Below are 21456 nucleotides of genomic sequence, written 5' to 3'. Positions count from 1 at the left end.
CTGTATGTACAAACTTCTGACTGCACTTTTCCCAATTTTTTTTTAGCTATAAGTGCTCATAATTCATTTACATTATGCTTTAGTTAATGTATTCTTGTGAGTAAATGTTATCCATGTAGTATCTGTCCAGTTCCACGCTCCCCAGTACAAAAGAGATCTGGAGGTACTGGAGAGAGTCCAGCAAAGGGCCACGAAGGTGATGAAGGGCCTGAATCATCTCCTCAGGAGAGCTGGGACTGTTCAGCCTATCCAGCCTGTAGAAGGGAATGCTTGGGGATCTCAGGAATGTGTGTGAATTCCGGAAGGGAGGGTGGGACGAAGATGGAGCCAGGCTTTTTTTGGTGGCCTCCAGTGACAGGATCAGAGGCAATGGGCACGAAGTGAAACACAGGAGGCTCTGTGCTTTCCTGTGAGGGTGACAGAGCACTGGAGCAGGTCCCTGCAGGGGCAGTGGGGTGGTCCTGGAGATACTCAGAAGTTGTCTGGGTGTGGTCCTGGGCAACAGCTCTGAGGTGCCTTGTTTGAGCCAGGACAAGATGATCCCCAGAGGTTCCTGCCAACCTCAGCCAGTCTCTGATTCTGGGTGACTGTGTATGACACTGATCAAACTGACCAGACGTCGGCAAATGCAGCGAAAAGAGTAGATGCCACCTTTATGTTGACATGCACGGCTGTGTTGGGTACCTGCAACTCTCAGTAAAATATGGCCACAGTGCAGCAGTTAATTTCATAAAACACCAGTGGCTAAGAGAGCATTTCTAAAATGAACATAAGAGATGGGATGTATTGTAGCTAAGAGCATGTGGAAGTCTTTCAGTGATATCACAGATATTTCTTCTTACTGGCAAACCACTTTTTTTTCTCTGATGCTAGGGAAGCAGGGAGGCAGTAATAAACAGGATTTGAAAGAGTTGAAAACAACATGAATAAGTGGTCTGAGGTTTTTAAATGTTCTACCTATTGGTAGTTACTTGTAAAGAATTATCTAAGAAATAATATATTCAGCAAGTAACATAAGTAATTGAATTATACAAAGATCAAGTGCTGTTCCATCAAGGGTTGAACTCCATGCCCACTGAATGCAATAGCCAGACTCTCATGGGCTTTACATCAAACCTCAAATAAAACAGTTTGATTAGTGCTATTTGACCAGTATAACTGTAAGTCTGTGTGAGCTTAGTCTCATGCTGTGTTTTCAGCGTATTTAAAATTATTTTAACATAACGCTGACATGCTGTAGAACTTCAGTTTAATAAATGCAGCGTATGTCAGTTTTAATTAATGAAAAAGCCCTCTTGCACTTTTTTAAAATATTGGTGGATGTTTGTATCTCCTTTTCCAATTCACATGACACAAATCTTTATCACCTTGCAAACGAATATTCTCCATGATGACCTGACAGGGTAAGTTGTAAATGGGATGTAATGGGATCTGTCTTGTCACAAATGCAGCTGCTCGGGCAGGTACAGTTCCCAGCCGCTCAGTCCCTGGCAGAATGAGGAGAAAATTGTGCAGGTTGTACCCAGACAGTAGCAGGTCAGTGCTCCTGTAGGAGGGAAAACAACCCCAACAACTGATAAAGTTTATGGAAGGATTGCAGTGATAGAAGCCTGAACTTCACCTGTGTGCTCCAGCCTGGCCAGGCACTGCTCTGGCAGCATTGCCTGAAGTGGTGGAACGTGTTTCTGTCTCTGAGAAGCATTCCAGCAATAAAACACTGCAGTGGAATACCAGGGCATTTTGTGCCTTTGTGCTCACTTAGCTGGGTTGTTTCTCCATGGAGAGAGGAGGGATATCTCACCTCCCTTGGAACAACTACACTCCAGCTGGCAAACACTGCTCGAGCTGAACAACTCTGACAAGTATTTATAATAAGCTATTGCAGCTGTTCCAGCTCATTCTTTGCTTTTGTGTATCAGATTTTGCATTTGGTATTTTCTTTTATGATTTCATCTGTTATACGAGCTAGATTACTCACAGATTCACTCCAAATAGTAACAACAAATTATACTACCATTAACAGAATTGTATTATGTTTCTACTAGTAGTGAAATATTTTTCCACAATTTAGGCTACATAAAGTGGAATCAACAGATATTCTGCTATTCCTTGGTGGCCTTGCCTCTTCTCTGTAGGAGGCAGTGAGTCTTTCATTTCAGCTTGCTGTCCTCAAAGTTCATGCTATTTGGAGGCCAAGCTGTGGATGACAAACTGCAAAGCTGACAGGAAAACATGCAGCGTTGATATATAAAACAAGCCACACTGCTCGTGCTTTGACTGTCATCACTGCTTTCAGGAAAATAAATAATACTGCCTTGGTCTAAGGCTCCTTAAGAGTTTCTTCAGCTTCCATGGGGAATATTGCAAATTCCTTCAGTCTAAGTTTGGAACCTAAGAGCTCAGTTTTCTAAAACAAATTCAAAAAAACTCTTTTTTCCCCCCAACCAACTTCATGGGAGAAAATAAGCTTGTATAACTTGTTCCCAAATTGAACAAAGCTAACAGAAATTGATGGTCCCTTTCATGAACTGTGAAAAATGCTGTGGATATTTCTCTGGTTTAACAACTGAGTGAAAACATTCTCTGTTCACCACTTGCTCTGCAAATTTTGCTGCGAGCACCAACAGCTTTACACCAAGAAGACCCAAAGGAATTTTCCATCAAAGCAGAACTGTGCATCACATGAGCAGGTGAAAATGTGATGGAGAAAGGTGTGATGTCTCTGTAAACTTAACCCACGCCAGTCTTCATCTAATGTGCAGTATTTTGTTTTATTTCCAAATTCCTGTGGATTTAGTAATTGAACCTTATTCTTGTGATAAAGTGAGTATTTGGCATTCATGTACATAATGATATGCTAATATATCCTTAAGAAAAAATAATCAGAATTCATCTTGGCTGTTAACATGCTTCGAATTGTGCATGTAATAGAAATGGATATTTAAAACATCTTTATTTCATTATCTCATTTATTATATTGTAGGTTGGCAACTAATTAGTATAGATATTTGAAGTTACAGATTGAGGAAACTAAATTAGTGCACTATAATATAATTAATCATAGAAAACTTTTGTTCAGCTGCTAATCTATTAGCTACTTTGCTTCTTGTTGATACTCGTAACTTTGATTAAGATTTTCAGTGCTTTATTTAACATCATAGCTTACTAATATGAAATTCAGTGAAGTATCTACTATCTCTGAATAACATTCCTGAAATAAACTTGCAATGAAAATCCTCCTGGTGCTAGACTTCAACAAGAAATAACCTATAGAGACCTCCAAGGGCTGCCGTGTGCCAGCAGTCCCTTGGCAAAGGATGCTCAGGGTATCAGACATGCTTTCCATTTTTGCCCTCCCCTCTAGCTATCCTCCTGTGCTTTCACACGTTCCAGCCACTAAGTATTTCAGCCACAGCTGAACGTGCTGGAAGAAAGTAGTAATCCAAACCAAGACCAAGATTCTTGCTTTGGAAAGCTGCAGCAGATGCAGAAACCTACACAGGGCAGAACTGGTGGTTTGTGAGCATCTCTGAAGTGCATGCGAGAGCAGGACAGGGTCTGTACGGGCACTGCATTCAATGGGGGCAAGATATTCCTTACTTTTCTCCTAGAATTGCTGTGTTGTTCCTGTCCTTTCATCTACCTACTGAGAGACAGAAATACATGGTAAGATTTCAGAATTGAAAATTAATTATCTCTTAACAAAATTCAGAAGAATTGTCCTGGGCTTCTGTGGTAGAGTGAGTTGTGGGTGAGGGAAGGGCTACAGATGATGTTTATCTGGACTCCTCTAAAGCCCCCAACACACTCCTCAACTTCTTAAACAAATGTTTGCTGGTGTAACCGAAGCTACTCTTTCAGAAACAAGCCTTACCTTGCCTATTTCCATTGCTAGTATAATTATAAAGACTTATTAAACTATGAAACTAAACCTTTAAATGCTTAATCTGTACGGTTTTTAATCTGTAGGATTTTATCCAGTCAAATGGTTACCACTTGCAACTTTCAACACATGAATAAAATATCTGAGCAATCCTTTAGAAATGCCAAGTAAACAAAATGACAGGCTATTGACCAGTCATTTAAAAACACTGTTTAGTCCATTTACTAAATGTTAGAATATTTAAGTGAGTTGTTTTTACTGTAAGATGGTTTTATTTAGAATATTCCAACAGAAAATAACTATTTTTAAAATAGTACGTTCTGTTGGGGTAACATATTGGTAAATTCTAAAATTCCTGGGTTTTGATTTCACTGAGTCTTTTGGTGCAATTTGACACAAATGCAACCTATATTTATACATTAACTGTGTATTTATGTTTGATAGTTATTTACAATTCATGCCTCAGTAGTCATTTTTATAATTTTACTTGTCCTGTCAGCCAGCTTTGACATTATCACATGACTCTGATTTGTTATTTGCTTTAACTAATGAACAGCAAACAGGCGAAGACTAAGCAAAGCAAGTACCTTTTTAAGAATAACAAACCATAAACTGATAGAGTAGCAGTAAAATATGTATAGCAAACACTTCCTTTTAACCAAAATCCCCTTTATGGATCTTGGAAAATGTTACTGGACAGATTGCTTGCTAAAGCAATATTTCTGGCTCAAATAATGATATTAATACAATCAAACATGGATATTTGTTATAGCAGACCATAAGTATTTAGAAAGTAAAACCAGTTTTCCTAACTTTTTTTTAGTAAGGGGATGGTATGTTTTCTGGTATATATTTGAAGTCTTTTTTCCCCCCAAATATCATTATGCTGTGTTTTATTATGGAAAAAAGTAGGAAACGTCATACAAATAACCATTGTATACTGGTGAACAGCTTCGGGTATCTTGCAGGATTTTATTTTGAAAACTGGATAACGAGAAAAAGCTATCAAAACTCAACACCCAAAATATTTGTAAGAGCAAAAGGATATACATAATATAAATGCAAGATTTTCCCTTCTGTATATTCAGATGGATTTTTAGGTGCATTGTGTTATTATCAAAAATTAATATTTGATATTACAAGTTTGCATGACACGGATTTCTTTAGACACCAGTTTTATAATGTGTGTATAAAATAAAATGCACATATGTGGAACAGTAGGCTCTGCTAGGCTGTAATACTTTATAGTTAGGTCTCCAGGATATTTGTATTGTAATTTACTAGTTTTCTTTTTTTCTTAATGTTGCTTGAAAGCAAAAAGTCAATTGTATCATTTTATGAAGTACACAATAAATGTCCATTTTACAGCATCAGGAACCAGAATCAGAAATAGCTGAGCTCTGAACTGTGCTCACACTTTATGACACTGTTTGATTTCTTTGTAAAAATTCATTTGACTTGCATGGAGATCATCTGTAAATCCTCATGAGTCAACACATTAATGGACTTCTTCTTATCAAAATTCCCAGTGACATCACCAGTCCATCCTTAGAGCCACGATGTGCATGTTAACATACAGCACAGTGCCAGTTTGTGGTCTCTGGAAAAACCCACAATTTTTTGATGTTACAGTTACAGCTCCTGGGACTTTCCTGTTCCAGCTCTTTTACTGCTACAGAGAAGCTGCACTGCTAATACCAATGGTGGAAAACAGTGAACAAAAATGCACTTTATGCTTTCCCATTAGGAAATTAATATGCCTGTTCTCTTCCTTAGGCCTTGATCTTGCCATGAAATTAAAAACATGCAAGTCATAATTCTACTTAAACATATTTTCACTGACATAATTCATGGCCAGATGCTGTCAGTAATCATGCACAGGTATCATTACTGTGTATGGTCTCTTACAAATAAATCAATAGTGGTACAGGAATTACAGACTTGCTGCAGGAGTAGGGTTTCACAGAATCACCTGCTGAGGGCCAAAGGGGATCATTACATTGTGTAACCTGACCTCCTCTCTAGCATATCCTGCCATTTCATCCATTTACTCTGTACTGATCCCAATAACTTATGTTTGACTAACACAGCTCTTCTCTGTTTGCCTTTATATTGAGTTTCTTGGCCAAAAATCCATTACCATTTTGGTCAGGTCTGCCATCATCTAAAAGAACTTCTGAGGATTTCTTTTACTCTATTAGAAACCTGTCATTGGGAGTGTGGGACCAAGTTCCTTTTAGTAGCAGTGATTATCCTCGAGTCTACAGCAGTGCCTGATCCGTAGTGTTTGTGCTGGGCTTTGGGATTCTTCTGAGTGAAGTATGCATTGAAACGTAGGCATATTACTGCCTGCCCTAGTTTCTTATTTGCAGGTTTTTTTAGGAAGTATTAACCATTTTTTAAGACACTGGTCACATTAATAAAAACCCAGTGGTTCTGCAATTTTCAAAAGAAACAGTATATACTCAAACCACATTCTGTCACCATGCAGAGCCTTCCTCCCAATCTTTTTTTTTTATCCTTTGTAATTCATAACAACATCTGACATGCTTCTGCTAGCATCAGATGATTTGAGAAGAATTTTTAAACAGGAAAGGGAGATTTGGACAAACATACATTTGGACTGTGGTTGTTGCTACCAAGGTGGACATTGCCAGCATTCTTCAGCCTCCCAGATGTACACTGGCTCATTAAATCACTCTGTTTTGTTTAAAACAGCCATCTCCTCCAGGCTGTTAGAGAATTGCATTCCCAGAATTTATGGTTTGTCTGTAGTCAACTCTTCTTTAATATGTATTTAGGAGAAATGTCTTTACATCACATACGTCACATATTTTTCTTCTTTTTTTTTCCCCCCAGGGGAAATTTTAGGCTAAACAAAAACCATTTTTGATCATCAATAAAAAAAATTAAACTATTTCTGTAAATTTGATTATTGTAATATGTTCCTTATCTTCCCCCTTAAAAAACCCACAAAATAATAAAGCAAAGAGCAGATATCCCTCTTACAGATCTCCTTGTAACTGAAGAGAGGAGGCTTTTATCTTGCTGGCTGTCTCAGAGCTGCTCTTTACTCCCTGTAAAGGTAATGAAGACTGGAAAATACAGCTGGATCTTTTAAATTAGGAGTCTTATTCTCTTCCTCACAGTATAGTTTGTGTTCCTGTAGACACTTGAGCTCACTGGTGTGAGCACCTGTGGGGAGGCCGTTTGTGGCTGCAGTTGCAGAACCCAGCCCAGTTGCATGAAAGACACTGAAAGCACAAAATTAATTCCACAAACTGGCATTTTTTCTAAATTCTTTACACCCTCATTCAGCAGTTGTACAATATTTTCAACAGCAATAAGGAAGACAATAGCACCTTCGTGCACAGACTGGGGAAGGTTTTATCTCCGCAGATGAGCACGAGAGCTTTAAGCATCATGTAAAATTAATTGGAGGGGAGCTAACAATTTGTGAACACTTCTCATGCCTGCCATCACTTCTCAGAAGTTGTTTTGTTACTTATTTAAAGGTGATCATGCCTTTCTGGCAAACCTGCTGCTTTCAGGTATTTTTAATAAATTCACGGTACAAAGTACGTGAAGTACACAGATGTTTATAATGAGCAGCAAAAATGAGAGGTATTTTATTAGGCTGTGTAACTATCGCTTGCTGATTGCTTTTAATTGGTGAAATAACAAATTGCTGGTTTATCTCTTTAAGCTCTTGACCTAATAACTGCATGGCTTTTCATGAAACACCCTTTTTGGATGCAGCTAAAGGCTTTCTCAGTGGTTTTGTTCACAAACTTTTAAATTACTCTCTGGTATTAGTTCAGAGAATCATAGAATAATCAAATAGTTTGGGTGCGAAGAGACCTTTAAAGGCCATCTAGGCCAACCCCCTGCCCTGAGCAGGAACATCTTCACCTACAGTAGACTGTATAGTTAATATACATCTCTAGCAGTGTATTTATGAGTCTCCAGTAAAATGCTGCTGGTCTTTTTTCAGCTTTTTGTGTGACTTTTCAAATGAAATATTTTTCTACCAGCTCCTAAACACCACTTCACATAGAAGCAATTGCATTACTATGATATATATTATATATTTTATACATATATATATATATATATATATAACATCTGATATCCCTGAGAACAGTTGTCTCCAACAATCTGAGAAACAACTAATTGATTTAGTTATCTTTTTTTAATTAAAAAGATATTCACGGTATCACTGTGAAGTCAGACCTAATGAGTTACTTCTTCAAATTATTTTCTCTTCTCAGACTGTTAGAATATTTATACAGAATTCTGTATATTTTCTTGCATCTAAATGAGACCATTCTTATTCATATAACCTATTTAATATGAAAAACTATCCTCTGAAATTGATTCTAGTATAGAAAGGTGTACACGTGCACTGATGTCCTTTCCTTGAGCAAAGCAGAAATTAGCTTATTAATCATATTCAAATGTAATGGGTCTCCACTTTGAAAGAAGTTAGCCCACATAGAAAACTGGGCTTCAGAGGAGTAAATGCCTCTATAGAGATTTTCCTGGCAGGGAAAAAACACAGTACAAAAAGATTTTGGTAGACCCAAGAAGAATGGATTTGTATCTGGGCAAAAAAAAAAAAAGACCTGAAACCTTTAAAAAAACAAACAAAACCCACACACAAACAAACAAAAAAAACCCCAAACAAACAAAAAAATCCACCTTGAAGATATTATTTTATTCAGGCAAAGATTAGTCTCTTTCTTTACCCAGTTAATCTCTACAAATGCAGTACAAGTTCTATGGACAGGGGCATTACAAAGCTCAAAAGTCCTACCCCTAAAGCACTGGCATCTGGTTTAAGTCAAGTGTTGAAGACCACTTTAATTTAAATTATTTATTAATGAATTTATTTACCAGTCCTTTGAAAGTGTCATAGGATTTCCTTGTGGAAGTGCTCATTTTGAGGGAAGTAATGCCTTAATTTGGAATCCATATGGACATTAGTCTGCTGATATTCTCTTAATAGAACAGAAATATTAGAAATAGCCAAAAAACCCATGAAGCCATGTCATCAACTCTACCCCTTCTAAAGAATAAAATTAACAGAAAAGAACAGGCACCTGAATATTTTGTTAGTGGTTATTAACTCAAACCACCCTTCAACTCTTTACTGAAGTAATGATTGAGAACAAATTTCTGGTTTAATGAATGTAAGTGGGATTAAAAAAAGATAAAAATAAGTTGGCTATCCCTTTTGTTTAGTGGCTTTTTAGAAATACAAATAGGTTTGCTGGTTTGTCAGCGTTCATCCCTCCTGATTGGCTCTTCCTTGCATGGCCAAATTCAGCCCTTGGGTGAGTGATACGGATTCTTCCAAGTGAAGAGATTGCTCACTGATTTGGAGCTGCTCTGAGCTATGCTGACCTGTTTCCAGCTACATGTGATGTTTAAGGTGGAGACTAAAACATCTTATTGGACAGTAACACAGACAAAAATAATCATAGGAAAAATCCTATGATCAGATAAATATTTTTAGTAATGAGAGAGCAGGATATAGTCATGCAAGATGCTTAATCTCAAGGCCAACAACTCTTCAAATCACAATACAGTTGTAACATTTTCCATTTCCAAACAATGAGCAATCAAACATTAGCTAATTAAATGCTTTCAGTGGTGAAAGAAAATATAAAAATACATGAAATTATCAAATAAAAAAACCAAGTGACTAATTTGTCAGCCTCAGCATCACTTTACAAATAGCAGCAGCCAAGTTATCCCTACACTGAATATCAATCAATTTTACTTTTTACAGCTGATAAGATATTCTCTAATTAAATTATGTTTTAATTGCCTTTGACTTTCAATGCAAGGAAAATGACAATATGCTTTCCATGGAAATACTCCCTACCCATTTCTGTATACTGTGACTGTCATTATGCAATAAACAGTTGTTCCACAGTGGTATCAAGAATCCACATTTCCTCCTGAAACTAGGATGCTGAAATAAACGTGATTTAGGAAGTGTTATTCTCTATATGCTAATATAATTCTTTTAATTGTTGGCAACGCTGAGGTCTGCCCACTTATAGTCTATTGTCATTCTCAGAGTTTTTTAAACAGCATCTCCAGAACCATTTGATCCTACATGTGACTGCATTTACAATTAAAATGCCAGTCCTGGAAAACACAGCCTCCCAGTTTTCACACTGAGTTACTTACTAATTACCCTTCAAAATGTTTGGTTTTTATAAGGCTACCATGAAGTGCATAGATTGAAATATTAATCCTGCTTTATGATATGATAATTAAGTTAATTATAGTACAAAAATGTGTGTCAGTAAGAATGTGCCAGGATTAGGGCAGGAGACCTGGCTCAGCCTCAGCAGGGGTATCCTGCACACAGTGCAAGGGTACGAGGGCTGCGCTGGCAAACAGACCAGGCCCAAGATGTCAAGGAGAGTGAGCACCCTTCTCTAAGTGTCTCTTCTGCATCTGCAAAGCAAAGGGTGGGAAAGAAGCAGCAAATGCCTTGATAGTACCCACTCTACAATTATGAACACACAGGCGTGGTTTGGGTGAAGGCATTTTGGATGATTCAAATCAGACTTCATCTTAATTCAGCTCAGAAGTAAGGGAAGGTAAGCAAGCTGTAAACAGACACTGCTGCAAGATATGAAAGCAAAACCAGAAAAACAATAAAGAAGAGACAACTTTTTTCTCTGGGCTTTGAGAAAAGCAGATGGAAGGAAAACTTGAAGTGCAGCCATACTGCATTTAATTTGTCCTCTTACCTAAAAATTAATTTCTACATCAGTTACAAAGAAAACATCGCCTCAAGGTTGTACATGAAGGCTTTGGTCACACTGTGACACAATTACTCAACGTTTACCATTCACTCGTTGCCATATGGACCTGATATATGCTCCTTATCCTTGATTTACAAATAAAGTCAGAAGTGCTGCAGTTGTGTTTTCCAGCCATTCCTTCAATGAGTAGATAATGATATAGCCAGTGCTGAGATATTTGATGTAAATAGTGGACATTTCAGTCGCTGCGTGAGTCCTTAATCTCCCTAGGATCCACAGGAAGAAAATTATTTGATATGAGAATGTTTGATATTACAAGTTGTATTTAACATTTCAAGGCTCATTTGAGTCAGCTCAGCTCACTGAACTGCTAAAGCACACTGGACAACACATTCTGTCCAAAGGAGAAACCTAGAGATGTGTTTAGTAGCCTAAAGGAATATCACCAAAAAATGAGTTGCTGAAGATTAGGCCCAAAATTTTATTGGTGCTGTTCATTTCAGATGTGATCTGACATCCAGGCCTGGTGCATTACAGAACAGAAGGGTGGATGGATCAGTAGCAGAAAATACTGCTGACGTCTCTGAGGTGCACTGGGAACTTCTCATGACAGAAATTCTGTTATGACCCACAAATACCTGTAGAGCATGAGACAGTGAAATTTCATATGGATGCAAAAATACTGTATTATAGCACTATATCCTGATTTATTTTCCTCTGTTGTAATCCATTAGGATGCTAGAAAACTTGAGTTTTTAGTAGCGATGTGCAGCAGTAACATCTGCCTCCTGTGCCTTGGAAAAGGACTAAAGGCTGTTGCAAAACACTTTCTGTAAGCATTCAGCCAGGTTTCTGCCCACAGCAAATAAATGAATAAGGATGTTTTTAGTGCTACCCCTGTTAACACAGTGTTTTGTAACCTCAGTATAAAATAGAAACAAAGAATAATTTCAGGGGTTATGTATTTTGTGGTACATTGAGGATGGAATCCTAAACAGAAGGTTTTATGCCATTAGAAAAGTGTATTTGTACTTCTCAAAGAGCTTGGTGTCTAAGTACAGCACTGACGCTTTCCGAGTGCTTTCTGCAGGTCTCTAACAAAGGGCGTGCTGATAAAGGAGAGGCAATCCTGAGGCTTTTCTTGGGTGGCCCATTCTCAGTGACCCATTGGGACAGATTTTGCCAGGGGGGTGTTTCTGTTAACAGGCCTGAAGGGTTAAACTTGCAATTATTTTCTAAGACCAGACAGCTTTGGACACTTATTTCTGCTGCTGGTATCAAGTGAGAGCAAAAAAAAAGACAGGATACAACGTGCACATTTTCTTCTCATGGTGTTTCTTAGAGAGACAACGAGTCGGTGGTCTAAGAATCAAAATTTCACAAAATTCAGGGAAAAAAAAGATATATATTCTAGAGGAAGTCAGACTGCCTGATATATAAGCTTGTATCTGTAGAAAGACTAATTCTACGCAAGAGTGGTACCTCTTAGGAAGTGCAAAAGGATACAGGGATACATCACCCAGTTCCTGTAGGGGAAGGTCTGCTGTAGGCTCTGAGAAGTCTGTAAGATTCTCTCTGTTAATTCTAATCAATTTTGGGTCATGTCCTAGATTTATAATAATTACATTTAAAGTGTTGTGATTAAAAACGAGCCCTAGCTTTTATAAATACAATGGGAATTAACACATACCTTAAAAGATCTTCCACAAATGCAGTCAATGTGCATGGGTTTAATTTTTTTATATGTGGCTTTTTTTTCTTTTTAGGCAATAATCAGAACCCAGAGGAAAAGGTTGCAATCTACAGGAAGCTGGCAGGTCAAATTTTAAAATTATCTAAACTCCAGTACAATTAGAGACTAAAAAATTGTAAGCGGTAAAGTAATGAAACTTGCATTTACTGGATATTCAGAGAATATGCAAAATCATTTAAATTTACATACTGAGGGGGTGAAAATGTGGTTTAGCAGAGGCAATTAACATGAGAAAGTAAGACAGATGCTGTGCAAATAATTCATAATGAATAATTTCTTTGCTCCATTATGTGTTTGCAAGTTTTCCAAACAAACTAGTTTTTCTGATGTATATGTTCAAACTGTTTGCTGAATAATATCTATGCATAATTTTTTATGTAATTCATTCATAAGCAGAGCTTTTTGAATATTCAAGCTCTTTTTGAATGGATACGTAGGTTGTGCAACACATTTCTCTTTTCCAATTGGAGAAACATGACTTATAGGTTCTGCTATGAATAATCACAATATTTAACAATATTTGCTTCATTATTTTACCAAACATTCCTGCTAGTAAACTCATTTGTTAAGATAATTATGGAAAAGGAGATGCAAACAAAAGCAAATAAATTAGTCTGGCATCCTCTCTTTTCTTTCTCACTTGAGAAAAATAATTTGCACTGTCCATAATTCTGTTTGTCTTTCATTAAAATATATGAGGAAGCTGAAAATGCAAATCATAGTCTTAAATAGACTTGGGTTTCCTATGGCTGTGGAGGAATTACATTTAATGCAGAGTGCCAGCCCAGCCCTTTGGAGCTGGGGCTGCCTTTGGCTCCCTCCCCGAGGAGCAGCGCCTGTGCCTGTCTCTGGGACGGCTGAGTCCATGTCCCTCCCACGGAATCCGCGTCCCTTGGCAGCCAAACGGGGTGTTTAGAGCTCCTGCTCTACAGCATAAAGGAAAGGCTCCCGTGCAGGAAGCTAATGAAGATAAATATACTATTTGTTGGCAGTCAAGGTGATTAATTGCCAGAGGCAAGTTAATTATGCCAGGAGTAACAATCAGCATCACGGACAGACACCAAGTTTTGTGTGGCCCATTGTTAGACATGTGTTGGAGTTTGAATTTGAGCACATGAATGAATTAGTATGGATTGTGTCTTCTTACATAACAGCCACATATTCTCAATTATATTTAGAGTCATATTTATTTGGAAGACTGGAAAAGACAGTTTTTCTTTAAGTGAAGCAGGTCATCAGACCTGAGAAACTGCAGCATTCCTAGGATAAATTGGGTATGATGAACTCAATGATGAGTGAATTGCAGTTCCAGAATCTTATTAGCAATGTAAAGACTGCATTTGATTTTATATATTTAATGTTATTTTGTGCATGTTTTTATATTGAATATATTTCAGAGTTTCTATTTCAGTTTACTATTTCAATAGTGATAATTAAGAAAAAGGTAATATTGGTATTAGTAAAATAACGTTCACATTCCTCAGTAGACTGAGAGAATTTTAAGTTCTCTTTTTGAGGTACCTTAATATCCCGTATATATCCTCTCATAATGAGGATCTGACAGTCTCAGCTTACACCTTCTTTTTTTCCTGAAATCAGAAATTAGCCTGGGAATGGCTTATGACAGGAATAGTACAGAGGATCCCCTGCACCTTTCTAACACTAACAGGACAGAAGAATGCAGAGAACATATAAATACAGTTTCACAAATGTCAGTTCTGCAAAAGTGTATCAGTGTGAAAGTTCTGCCATCCTCATATTTTACACTGAATAATGTGAGAGCACCAAGACAAGTATTTTAAATAAGTATATCTGCATGTCTTTGGAAGAGAATGGGAAGAATAAAATATAAAATAACTCACTTAGCAAGTCCTGCTGTCATAGTGTGTTAACCAGCATTTACTAGTTCCTTTGGGAGCAAAGAAATTATGTCTTTAATGAGCACAGAAAACTAAACAACTGTTTGAAAATACAGAAAAATTACAGTGAAGTGACATTAAACCGAGAAGGAAATTGTGGATCATTAAGTTGGCAGATTTTATATGGCAAGCATGACATTTTTTTAAATGATACATATATATATTTAAGTAAGAAAACAACAGAAAACATGCATTAAACTAATCCAGTTGAGTAAATATTCTCGTTGTTCCTTGGATTACTTGCATTCTCTTCTTTTCCCTTTTTCAGCACTTTAAATTTCAACTTTATAAAACATCTAGACATAATAAACGTTTCAATTCAGTTTTGGTTTGTTCTTTCCTATTTATCTACAGTTTAAACCCCCTTATTTTAGCATTTAGGCACTTCATTAGTGATTCCTGGTATTTTCATAAACTTAAAACGGACACTGTAGATTATACAGCCCTGAAAACTTATTTCCGGCTCAAACTTGCCATTCTTCTATGGCTGCCTTAATTTCTTTCTGCACTGCAGGAGTTCATACTGGTAGAAGTGATAAATGGACATGTTTCTTTGCATTATACATATTTACAGCAAGTATACCATATCACTTTATAAATCTATTGCCCAGTGCTGCTATAGCCAATGCATTAAATATTGGGCTTCTCAGGGACTGCTCAGTGCAGTTTAACACAACAGATAATGAAAGGAGATCAGGCATGAAAAGTTCCTCTTTATCTTGCACCTTTCGTCACACAAAGTAGCTGATAACAGCTAAGTTCATCATCCTTCTTTCATACAGTAGTCAGGAAATCAGGCACTTAAACCACGACCTTCACAGAGAAAGGACTGTGTCATCCTCTTTAGTCAGTAGAAAAAAAAGGGCTCTGATCCTGAATGGAGTTGTTGGATTTTGTCAGAAGATAAATTAAGCAGCTGAATAATTTTGTGTGCTTGTGTGGAACTTCTTTTCAAGGAAATACTTTGCATTAAAAGAAAAGAGGGCATAAGAAGGCACAGAACATAAAAGTCAGTAATGAAAGACTGGGGTAAAATTAAGGTTGAACAGAGCAAAAGTAAAATTAACTTGTAGCTTACTTAAAGACCTATCTCTAGTATTTAAGTATCTTATTAAAAATGCTGTGCACTAACAAAGAACTCATGCTACCTGTTGGGGGAAAAAGAAAATTCTGAAAATTTATGTTGGTTTATTATTATTTAATATTTCTCATTCTTTTGATAGTTCTTGTGTACTAAAAAAATGAAAAAAATATTGTTCTATTATCTTTTTTAATTGTAGGCCAGCCTATGAAAGCTAAAATATTTACTTATCTGTGCAAGTATTTCTAGATAACAAATTCCGCTTTCCCCCCCCACTTCCTCCCTCAATCTCCAGAGTGGTTTTACTTAACAGGAACAAACTCTGTTGGTGAAGTTTGCATCGGCATTTCATATAGGGGTCAACATGTATCATTCAGAAGGTAAACTGAGGTAAACTTTCACAAACTGCACGCCCTGTTTTATATTCTGGGCATTTCTAGTTTCTCTTTTTTTTTTTTTTCCCCCACATGCACCTTCCAGGAGATGATTTGTCTGTACCAGTTCACAGGCTCTCTGCTGCAGCAGACTGCAAACTTAACATTGCTTTTGAGGCAGGCTTCAAATCTTGGACTGACTGGAGTAATTTCCATCTTATACAAAATAGCTACTGCATCCTTTACACCTTGCTACTTGCCCTTTTTTTTTCCTCTGTGTATTTTTCCAGATATATATTCTACCACTTCTTGTGGCTAAACAAATGTAAGTGACCTTTCACCTAGACTAGGTACTAGAACTGTCTGTGGGCAGTGCCATTTACCTAAAATCAGCCTCATTTAGTCTCGTGCAGTGTGCGTCTGTGGGGTACCTCATCCACACCAATACCACTTCATGCAGAGCTGAGAGAAAACTTCTGACATCAGAAATAAATGTTGAATTTATCCTCAGCTCACTTTGTCAGTGAACTCATTGTTACCACCCAGAATGCTCCCTGACCTCCATGGTTTTTATCATAATCACCTGGTGGTATTTTCTCCCACTCTCAAAAAGCAAAGGCATTTTTATATACAGACAACTACAGAAAGCAAATACTTTTTCTTTAATGTAATGGCTACAACCTCTCAGTAATTACTGCAGGAATACAAGTGCAACTGTGCATCCTCTGTCGTGTCAGTCATTAAAATGGCTGAGAGAATTAACACTGCAATTACACTCAGCAGACAGGAGCTTGCAAAACCAAACTAAGGACTAGTTAACAACTGTATCTTCCGTTTATGTTACAACAGCAATGACAATACAGATTTCAGTCTTTGGGAATTGGAATCTAAAAAGTCTTTAGAAACCCGTATGACTCCAGTAACTGGGTGGGCCAGAGGAGGTAAGAGACCTGGGTCCTGATTCACAGAGTAAGAATGGCCCTGACATTTATGTCTTTAGTTTAACATTTGTATAAGTGGTTTAGGATTATCATAGAAGCATTCTTAGCACAGTAACTACTGTGTGAGCAGGGCATCCCACCAACTCTTCAACAGTGACACCCAATTGTAACACCCACAATGTGTGTTTTCCTGTGAGCTGGACAAGTTAAACACAAAAATTCTTCTCAGTGACCAGTGAATTCTCCTCTTGGTCAGCCAGATGAGCAGAGACTCATTTGTTTACAGCTAGTACTAATCCACTTTACAGTTGGTTGACAGCCATATTCTTCCAAATGCCTTTGAACCCTTTGTGGTCAGCTATAGGGAAAAAAGAGGTTAGGTGTGTAAGTCTAGAGTTTCCTGTATGCAGAACACACATCATGGCACACAGGTGGTGTTCTGGTGAGTTTTGCATCCACTAGGGATGGCTGTGCATACTGAACATGCTCTTTTGAAGACAGCAATTCCTCAAAGCACAACAGAGTTCCAAAAGTCTTCACATTATCTTAACTTTCCACTGAGCAGGTATTACCTACAACGATTTTCCATCTTTTTTTTCTCATCTTCTTCTTCCAAAACTGCAACCTTGTTGATGGCTTTGCATTGTTGAGAGCTGTTCAAGCATAGAGCAAGTGGCTTTCTACCTGCTCAGTGCTTCCATTTGAGCCACTTCAAAGACAGGCTATAATTCTTACAAGGTGGGTGGGCTGCCTATAATAGGGAAGGGGAAAAAAAGAGGCTAAAGAGACTGGAAACTACCTGAAAATTCTGGTACAATTTCAACACCTTTCTCTTCTTTTTGTTTGATGAATTACACACGGCTTCTGGCAATATTTAGGAGGTGACACAAACTCTCTTATTGCAATGTCAACCATACACCACACCTACTGAATTACCAAAGGTGGTAATTCCAGTGTGTTAAAATTCTGTATCATGCCACTGCTTTTCTGCTGGGTGCTCACTGCATGATACACAGCTACTTCTCCCATAACCATGGTGTGGTTACTTCCTTGGAAGAGATAGAAAATCACATGTGTGTTTTTTGTCTATTTTTTTCTTTATTTCTTACTATGCAATTGCAGTCATAGGATAAAGAATGAAAATTGGACATTTAAATAAGTTGCAGTTCCATGACTGACTAATGATATTCCAGTATATATAATAAATGTAGGAAATTGTACCAATTAATTAAAATAATCCTCTTTATAACACATTAAAACATTTGAGAGGCATTGTTCAGGAAGATAAGCTCTCTCTTTATTCTGAAGAGTCCAATGTTGTTACAATGGATCATTGCATTTCACAATTTCCAGCCTACAGGGTTGGAAAAAATTATGGTTATCAGCCAGAGTGACCTCTTGTGTGATGCCAGGCAGTGAACTTGCCCCAAGTAACCACTCCATCAATCCCATAACTTACATTTGAGATGCAATATAACTTTCAGAAAGATCCTATTTAGAGTCTTAAGCAACACCAGAGTGCACATTCCATAGGTAAAATGTTCCTATTATTAATCAGCTGCACTCCTAAAATTTCGCCTTCATTGTACAATGTATTTATATAGCATCGGCTTCCAGAAATTCTTTTATCATGCCTGTTTTGATCAAGCTATAGCAATGTGTGTGGTGGAGCACCTACATACTAATAGAGAAATAATGATGTATAGGGACACATTGAAAAACCAGCAGTTCCAGGTTAGAAAATTCAAACGTGTGCTTAAAAGGCAAGGGGACAACATCCAGCAGTTACCACCAGTAAACTGCTAATCTTTCTTGTTGCCTCTTTTCTTCTTTCCTTTCAAATCACGCTGAAGGTCAATTTTTCAAAGAAATGTGAAAAAAGAGAGCCATGGCCCTTCTGAAAGTGGACAAGATGCTTTCGTGTCAGCAGGCTCTGTAAGTGACAAGGTGATTCTGAGAGAGCCCCTGAAGGCATTGGGGACTGAAGCTGGTAACACGTGCAGGCTCCAGGCTGTGCCTTTTCAGCAGCTCAGCCATGGAGCAGTGGCTGATGCAGCCAACAGGGCAGTGACACAGCTGCAGTCCCATTCCTCAGGCACCTTAATAAAAGCTGAAGAAATACACTTATATTCACTTCAGATTCACTGCTTGGAACTTGTTTGTGAAGGTAGGCATGCACATTCTTTCCTCCAAAGAACTAAGCAGAGCTAATATACTTAAAATATGCTCAAGGAGGAGTAGCCTGTGGTCACAGTATACTGACTAATCCGGTATTTGGAGACCTAACCCAAGAAATGAGGTATTTGGGTTATTCTCTGCAGCCTCATGCATATTCAGTCTCACGTCTCCCACTCCCAGGAGAGTACCCTTACCTCCAGATTAAAGGGATGGGAACAAACCTGTCTTCCACTGAAGCTGTACCACCACATCTAAAGGAATCCAAGATCAATTTAAACAGAGAACAAGAGGAAGAGAGAGCATGGTTCCCTATCTTGTTAGGACTCTCACTTTAGGGAGAAGACACAGATATCCTTCATTAATTGTCTCTCAAATATTCTAGATTTATATAGTTAACATTAATCCTGAATATGGACACAAAGTGAGTATTTCCACATTGGTCTTACTGATACTGCCTCGACATGCAACTTCTGGTTATTTTTGTTTTGATACTCTCTCTGCCACCCATCCACTCCCAGCTGTCATCCTCACTAACCCATAACAGTGGGAGCATGTACTCAGTTAATCACCAGAACAAACTAATGCTGCTTATCGTAAACTGCCTTCCAGAAAACAATCCCCCAACCTGAAATGTCATCCGTGTTCTTTTTCACTAGATGCCTGACCTTGACTTCAACAGCTCTGTTGAACAAATGAGGCCACCTTACCAAGGCAGCTGGATTGGTCTGTGCCATTAACCCGTATCCATCATAACTGACCAGCAACAAATCCTTGCTGCGTGGCATTTAATAAGCCTTTCGCTTGTTCTCTCTCAAATCACTGGTCTGTTTAAGTAGCTTTGTAATATTCTGTATGCCACTCCAATGAGGTGAAGATTTCCAAATATCTTTAGATTGTATGAGCTGAATGAATTCTGAATTTTGTTAATTTGCTTAATCATCATAAGCATCAAGTCACACACTTTATGGACTGCTATTACACACTTTCCATTGCCTTTTTCACTGACGCCTGCCTCCACCAAAATGTAGTTTGACAAGATTTGCTTCCAAGCTCAGTGTAATTCTGTCTTTCTTTCCTGATAGGGAAAACTCATTACTTAACTGCAACAGCCTTTTAAAGACTTCTCTAACATTCATTTTTGCAATCTAGTTTACTTTCAAGCAGGAATATTATTTCCAGTAAAATGGCTGTCACAGTATATCTGTACACAAGTTTCTCTGCAGAATCAACACATCACCATGCATATATTAAAATCTTGACCACAGCTTTAGAGACAAGGACACATCTTGAAATCTGTGAAATGCCATGGAAAAGGATGAGGCCAGGGAGAAGTTGTGGCTCTGTGGATCTTCTTCACTCCTGTGAATAGATGCAGTCCTCAAGCGACAGCATTGCATGTAATTTACCGAGCTCTACCAGTACACTAGGCTCTCCCCTTTTCTCAATTAACCTTGAAAAGCTGAGAGATGCATCCCTGCTGGTTTCTGGATTACCCCTTAAAATTCTTGCTCTTTGTTGACAGTTACAAAACTACAGTTACAGTTGGGAAATTAACTCTGCTGTAGTTTCTCTCTAATCAGAAATTTACAGTGCACTTTTCCCAACTGCAGCTAATCCAATGTGCTCCAGTTTACTTCATTTCTCTACAGAGATTTTTTATGGTATGGAATATATACATGAAGTTAAGTGGCACCATTAGCCCTGCTGCCATGCATTACCCATGTCCAAGGCTCCTTTTCGCTTCTGTTTCCGATTTCTGGCTAATTTCAGTTGCTATTTTCCTCTTGGCCTTGCCAAGAATATGTACAAAGTTTTACAGGTTGACATCAGCTTGTGCCTTGTACCTTGTCACTCTCTTGTTTCCTGATCTACTTTGCTTTAGTGCTCCTGGTTTTGGTGCTACTGGTGATCTGACAGATATGTAGCAATGTGGAGGGAGAAATTAAAGGTTCAGTAATAGTCAACGTCTAGTTATTTCAGTGAAAAGATAAGTATTCTGCACACAGTTCGGAAGTAACGTTATATAGAACGTGATGTTGGAGGCTAAAGCCATTCCATTCTGCAGAAGTGACAACAGTTGTTGGAACGGTTCTAACTTGTGGCAAAAAGATGGAAGCGATTTTTTAACAATTCTTTTTTTTCCCCTGCTCAGATTTTGTTGTTGTCTCTGCGCGCTCCTCGGGCTGCGCAGCGGCGGCGGCGGGCCCCCCCTTGGGAAGGGACCCTCCCCTCCCGACCCGCATCGCCTCCCGACCCGCATCGCCTCGCCGGGGCCGCGGGACGAGCATCCCGACGCCGGAGACCCGGGGCGTCTCCGGCTCCCGCGCCTCTGCGGCAGCGCCCGGCCGGGGCAGCCGCCCGCTGTGCGCAGGGTCGGTCAGGGGAACAAGGACACGCTCGCGGCGGCGGTGGCGGTGCTGCCGCTCCCGTCCCCGTCCCCATCCCCGTCCCCATCCCCGTCCCCGGCCCCGTCCCCGTCCCCATCCCCGTCCCCGGCCCCGTCCCCGTCCCCTCTCCGCCGCCGCCCCCCGCCCGCCCC

The 21456-nt window shown here is 38.7% G+C and overlaps 1 protein-coding gene across 12 annotated transcripts in view; it reads left to right on the top strand.

The window, feature by feature from the left end:
* TENM2 (teneurin transmembrane protein 2) overlaps positions 1–21456 on the top strand; it is a 655728-nt gene that overhangs the window by 15614 nt on the left and 618658 nt on the right. The window lies entirely within an intron of this gene.

Source organism: Corvus kubaryi, unplaced genomic scaffold (assembly GCF_017639235.1).
Source record: "Corvus kubaryi isolate FWS band 111438036 unplaced genomic scaffold, C.kubaryi_AGA036_p1.0 37270, whole genome shotgun sequence".
NCBI classification, from domain to species: Eukaryota; Metazoa; Chordata; class Aves; order Passeriformes; family Corvidae; genus Corvus; species Corvus kubaryi.
This window is presented reverse-complemented; position numbering and strand designations above follow the sequence as displayed.